The 6,484-nt window shown below is 38.9% G+C and overlaps 1 long non-coding RNA gene across 1 annotated transcript; it reads left to right on the forward strand.

Moving 5' to 3' along the window:
• Window positions 1-2,598: 2,598 nt before the first annotated feature.
• On the forward strand, window positions 2,599-4,786 carry LOC309797984. Its single transcript, XR_014292891.1, has 2 exons — window positions 2,599-2,745; window positions 4,486-4,786. It is a non-coding gene; the product is annotated as an uncharacterized lncRNA (long non-coding RNA).
• Window positions 4,787-6,484: the final 1,698 nt, after the last annotated feature.

The following is a 6,484-nucleotide window of genomic DNA, read 5'->3' on the forward strand; positions in this document are numbered from 1 at the left end:
TACTAGTCTTAAAGCGCTCTGCTAGGTACTTTCATCTATGGTGTATAATTTCATCCTTCTACTATATGCTAATTTTACACTGAGACTCAGAGATCTTACCTAAATGGCAGAGATTCTTTCCACATTCACATGCTGTTCTTTGAAGTGTTAACGAGTGAAGGAAAACTATAAAAACATAATCAGAGTAGTTTAAAATGGTTTTGTGGTCAGGCTTTCCAGTGCTTTTTAAACTTTTGGGTCTTAACATCCCCTTTAATAATTCAATAAAGGCTATGCGTCCACTCCCCAAGTACATACACAACACACACACATAGAATTTTGCCTGTAATTGCAGGTGTTCGCGGACCTAATAAAGCCCTCCTTTGCAAATGCTTTAAGGACATCTACGCTGGGCTCAGGTTTTCTTTTTGCTTGTTCTATGCTTAATATTTATTTTTGTACCTATTAAAATTAAACAAATTGTTATCTGTTATAGATTGAGATATAAACCTAAGCAGCTTCGTACTTTACAACTTTTCTTTTTGCATTTTTGTATTCTGTCCTTCTCTCTCACACAAACACACAGATTTATATAAATGAGATCAAATAATACTCTTCTGTGAAGAGAATGCTTAGAATTTATTCTTAATGATTTTTCTATATATCACACGTCAGTGTTAGCTGTAGTCATCATGTTGTACATTATGTCCATAGTATGTATTTATCTTACAATTGGAAGCTTGTACCTTTGACCATCTTCCTCCAATTTCCCCTCCCCTGACCCTCTGTCTCCTGTAACCACAGGTCTGATCTCTTTTTCTATGATTGTTTTCTTCTTTTTTAGGTTCCACATATAAGTGAGATCATATAGTGTTTGCCTTTCTTTCTCTGACTTATTTAACTTAGCATAAAGCCTTCAAGGTCCATTTCTGTTGTCTCAAATGGTAGCATTTCTTTGTTTTCTTACAGATGAATAATATTTCAGTGTGTGTGTGTGTGTGTGTGTGTATACATATCATACGTATATATCTATAAATATATAAAACAACCTCTTTACCCATTTGTCCATCAATGGGCACTTAGATTGTTTCCATGTCTTGGCTATTATAAATAATGCTGCTATGAACATGGGGGTGCAGATATCTTTTTGAGTTAGTGTTTTCATTTTCTTTGGATATATTCCCAGAAGTGGAGTTGCTAGATATATGTAGTTCTAGTCTTAATTTTTGAGGATCCTCCATACTGTTTTCCATACTGGCTTTACCAATCTACAATCCCACCAACAGCACAAGGCTTCCCTTTTCTCCACATCCTCATGAGCATTTGTTATCTCTTGACATTTTTGAGGATGACTGTTCTAACAGGTGTGAGGTAATATCTCAATGTGGTTTTAATGTGCATTTCCCTAATGACTAGTGGTATTGAGCATCTTTTCATGTACCTGTTGGCTTTTCGTGTGTCTTCTTTGGAGGAATGTCTATTCGGGTCCTTTGCTCATTTTTTTAATTGGGTAATTTTTTTTTTGCTATTGATTTGTATGAATTTTTAATTTATTTTGGATATTAACCCTTATCAGATATATGGTTTACAAATATGTTTTTCGCATTCTATAGGTTGTCTTTTCAATCACTTTGTTGATTTGTTTTTGTTTTCGTTTGCTGTGCAGAAGCTTTTTAGTTTGATGTAGTTCCATTTGTTTATTTTTTATTTTGTCGTTTGTGTTTTCAGTGTCATATCCAAAAAGTCATTACCAAACCCATGTAATGAGCTTTATTCCTATGTTTTCTTCTGGCAGTTGCATAGTTTCAGGTCTTACATTTGAGTCTTTAATCCAATTCAAGTTAGTTTTGTGAGTGGTATAAGATATTGGTCCAATTTCATTCTTTTACATGTGAATATCCAATTATCCCAGGGTTCCCTTGTATGTAACTTCTCTCTTTTCTCTTGCTGGTCTTAAAATTCTTTCTTTGTTTTCGACTTTTGATGATTTAATTGCAATGTGTCTCAGAGTAGCCCTATTTGAGTTCAACCTATTTGGGCTTGTTTGGACTTCATGGATATGGATGTCCATTTCTCATCCTAGGTTTGGGAAGGTTTCATCCATTATTGCTTTAAATATACTTTTTTTCCCTTTCTCTCTCTCTTTTCTTCTTCTGGAATTCCCATACATGAACATTGTTTACTTTATTGTGTCCCATAATTTCCATAGGCTTTCTTCACTCTTTTTATTCTTTTCCTTTTTGTTCCTTTCACTGGGTAATTTCTAAAGTCCTGTCCTGCAGTTTGCTGATTCTTTCTTCTGCATGGTCGAATCTACCTTTGAAACTTTCTATTGAATTCTTCAGTTCAGTTATTGTATTTTTAAAATCTAGTGTTCCTGTTTCTTTGATGTTGCTACTTCCTTGTCAAACTTCTTGTCTTGTTCATGCATTGTTTTCCTAATTTCACTTAGCTGTCTGTGCTTTCTTGTAGTTCACTAAACTTCCTTAGGAGGATTATTCTGAATTCTTTGACAGTTCATAGATATTCTCTTTTTTTTTTTTTTTTTTTTTTTGCGGTGTGTGGGCCTCTCACTGTTGTGGCCTCTCCCATTGCGGAGCACAGGCTCCGGATGTGCAGGCTCAGCAGCCATGGCTCATGGGCCCAGCCCACTCTGCGGCATGTAGGATCCTCCCGGACCGGGGCACGAACCCACATCCCCTGCATCGGCAGGCGGACTCTCAACCACTGCGCCACCAGGGAAGCCCAGATCTTCATTTTTTTAAGGTCAGTTATTGGAGTTTTATTACTTTCCTTTGGTGGTGTCCTATTTGCCTAATTTTTGTGATCCTTGATTCCTTACATTGGTATCTGCATATCTGAATAATTGGGCTCTTCCTCCAGACTTAACTGGGTATTATATTCAGTAGTAGTAGTACATGGGGCTATGAATTAGTTTCCTGGCAGAGAATCAGAGCTTGTATAGGACCTGGCTCTGGACAGGACCCAGAGCCTGTATAGTTCATTGTTTGGGAACCCAAATCAGGCCAGAGTGTGCACTTAATTCCCTGGTCAGGTGAGGGCACTGGTTTTGCCCTGCAGAAGGGGGAGGCCACAGGCTGTGCTGTCTGTTCAAGTGCCACTGTATCTAGGGCTGTTTAATGGGCTGTACAGCTTCCCATGTTCTCTGGTTAGGTTCCCCAGTTGGACGTGCTGAAGGCTGTATTCAGTGATGAGTAGGGCTATGAATTAGATTTCCTGCCTGGGTGCAGCAGGAGAAGCAGCTCTAAAGCCAGTAAAGCTCTTTGTTGTCTTAACTCAAGCTGATCCACACTCCACGTTCTGTGGCTGAACAAGGCCACTGGCTTTGCTTTGCAGACTATCAGCTCTGTCTACCCTTCTCTAGGCTTGAGCACTGCTGGGCCGCACAGTTTCTAGGAGTTGTCACCAATCCTTCTAGTCAGATGGGCCAGGAAGACACTCTCCACAGCAGATGGGATGGGGCTAGTCCCAGTTCCTTTGCCTGGGTGGGATGAGGAGGGACCACTCCAGGCGACTCTTAATTTCTCAAACAGGCTCCCCAGTTGGGAGGAGCTGGGAGCTCCTCTCAGCCTTGGATATGAATGAATCTCCCTGCCTGTGCATGGTACAGGATCCCTCCACACCTGATACTGGCTCTGCTTTGTACCAGAGCCAGTGATGAGCTCTGGCTGCCTGCCTCTTGGCTGGAGCACGACTGGGCCAAATAGCTTCCAGGATTTATTGCCAGCCCTTTTGGTCAGATGGCCAGAAGACACTCTCCACAGTGGGTGGGCTGTGACTCTGCTCTTTCCCTGGGTATGGGCAAACCAGGTTCAAGGGCCAGATGCGTATCAGGTGGATCTGTACCCTGCTGAGTTCCCCGGTTGTAGTGTCCCACCAACCTGGCTCTGTAGATAAGCAAAGGTGCCAGTTGTGATCACTACTTGGGCACTGCAGGTATGAATTCCATCGGTCGCAATCCATGTGCTGGCTGTTGCATGCCCCTTCCCCCTTCATCACAGTCCAACTTTTAGTGGTCAAACCCTGCAGATTCCCCTGCAATCCCAGTGGAGCAGGTTAGAGCAGTGGCTCCCACAAAGCAACCCCAATGCTAGTGGTGGTGCTTGCTGTCCCCCAGTTCTCTTCTCCTACTGGAGGAACCAGAGGTTCAGGGGAGACCTCACCCATGGTGCTCCACTGGCTTGGGGGAGGGGCAGTGTGGTCAACGTGTAGCTCCTTTTCTCACCCTTCTAATGCAGTCTGTCTTGGTCTCTGTGGTGCCCGGGGGTGCTTCAGCCTCACCTCCATGTTCTAGGATTCTCTCAAATAGTGTCCTGTTTCCAAATAATTGTTAGTTGTTCCTCCTGTGGGGGACGTGGAGCCAGGAATGACCTTGGTGATGTCACCCCACTCTGGGCTTACTTTGACAATATGTGTGTCCTTTATAGCCCAGACATTTCTGGTACTTGAAATGAGGTTCTCCTTTTATTGTTCTCCCTGCTTTAGGACCTAAACTGGGAGCTCTTCATTAGCACTGGCACAAAGGCTGCTGAGATGACTAGGAAGCAAGTGCCAAGGAGGATAGTGAATCAAAGAACCTTGATTCATGGAAAAGGAATCCCAGAAGGAGCTCTAAACGTTACACATTCCAAAGGATTTATTCAGGGTTTTCCAATCAAAATCATTTTTACAAAAAAGAAACAGTTCTCAGACTTCGAGTAGTATACTGCCAAGTATGTGGAAGAACATTGCCAGCAGTTGAGTGGTGTGGTCTGCTTTGAAATATATTCAGTTTGCTTAGGATGGACATATGTCTACTTCAAAGTTACTATTTCTTTCTAGTAATGCTGTCTACAGTACTATATTTGCTTTTGGCAAGTTAAGAAAACAATGACATCCCTCCCAGGTTCTAAAACAATTACCAGCATAAAAATACATTAAACTTTTTAGCTGATACTTAAGGAAACCAGTACTAGCTAGCATTCCTACTGATGCTAGTATTCAAAGAGAGGCGTGACAAAACCATTAATCTAGAAAACACCAGGTTGGAAAGATGGAGAGAAAGAACTCAAGAGGACTACTTAAGCTGTTGCTTTCTTTACATGTCCCCAAATATGATAATAACCATATAAGCTCCTAAAATAAGTGCAATTTTATGCAAACTTCATAGTATGCCTAGTATGAGGTAAATTTGTACTTTATTTTATAGTATATTTTTATTTTTTATTTTGGTAAAATGTCCCATAATGTAAAATTTACCATTTTAACCATTTTTAAGTGTATCATTTATTGGTATTAAGTACATTCACAATGTTGAGCAACCATTACCATTATCCATTTTAAGACCTTTCTTGTTATCCCAAACAGAAACTGTACGCACTAAACAATAACCCCTTATTTCTCCCCTCCCCTTAGCCTCTGGTTAACTCTATTCTATTTTCTGGGTTTATAATTTGCCTATTCTAACTACCTCATATAAGTGGAATCATATAATAGTTGTCCTTTTGTGTCTGGCTTCTTTCACTTAACATAATGTTTTCAAAGTTTATCCATGTTATAGCATGTAGCAGCATTTCATTCCTTTTTAAAGCCATACAATGTATAGTGATTTTTAGTTGCAAAACACTTTTAGTACATTGTGTTTCTATTATATTAATGATATCTAGCATATATCACTACCATATTACCTTTAGTAGATGCCCAGTAATGTGTACTATGAGTGAGCCATAATTTCATTCAGTCAAAACCCATTGATAAACATTTATTAAGTTCCAAACAGTTTTATGATTTCAAGAAATGTGGTAATGGGCATAGAGGTTCATGTCTTTATGTCCTGGAGCTTTTACTTTTGATGGAAGAATTCTTGGAGTGGCATGGAATGGTACTGTTGGGTCAGAGATTATGCAGAAACATTTATCATTTGAATACATACATTGACTATAAAAACCATCAGCTTCTTCAACAGATAATATTCCTGTATTTTATGTAACCATTTATGACTATCTTAAAAATGAATGCAAGTAATGTAAGGGAATCCACTTAATGTGATTTGAGCAAGGAAACATTCTCACTTTTTTCATTTCTAGTTCATGGAAGAAAATTCCTATACACAAGTATTGAAATATTTCAAGTCTCTGGATCACACATTTCATCATTTCAAAAATATTGCAGAGTACATCACGGATGTCAGTCAAGTCTTGTAACAACAGTGTAGAAAACTAGTAACATTTATAGCTAGTTTGTTTTTAAGCTTCAGCAATGGATCAATTCTATCCAGCCTAATCTGTAATTTTAATTAGATTAATTTTTAAAATAAAAAAGATTAATTTTTAATTTAAAAGTATTTTTAGTTCATATTTATGTACCTGCATTATGGTAAATCTTTTATTTTGTTGTTTTTTTTCTTAGTTTCTCTTCAGAGTATCTTTGAAAATTTATTTTTAAACAGAATAATTAAAGCCCAAAGATGAGAATGTCTCATTTAAGATAAACTAAAGGACGTTGG

The sequence above is a fragment of the Mesoplodon mirus genome (genome assembly GCF_964341445.2).
Source record: "Mesoplodon mirus genome assembly, contig: HAP1_SCAFFOLD_1339, whole genome shotgun sequence".
In the NCBI taxonomy this organism is placed as follows: Eukaryota; Metazoa; Chordata; class Mammalia; order Artiodactyla; family Ziphiidae; genus Mesoplodon; species Mesoplodon mirus.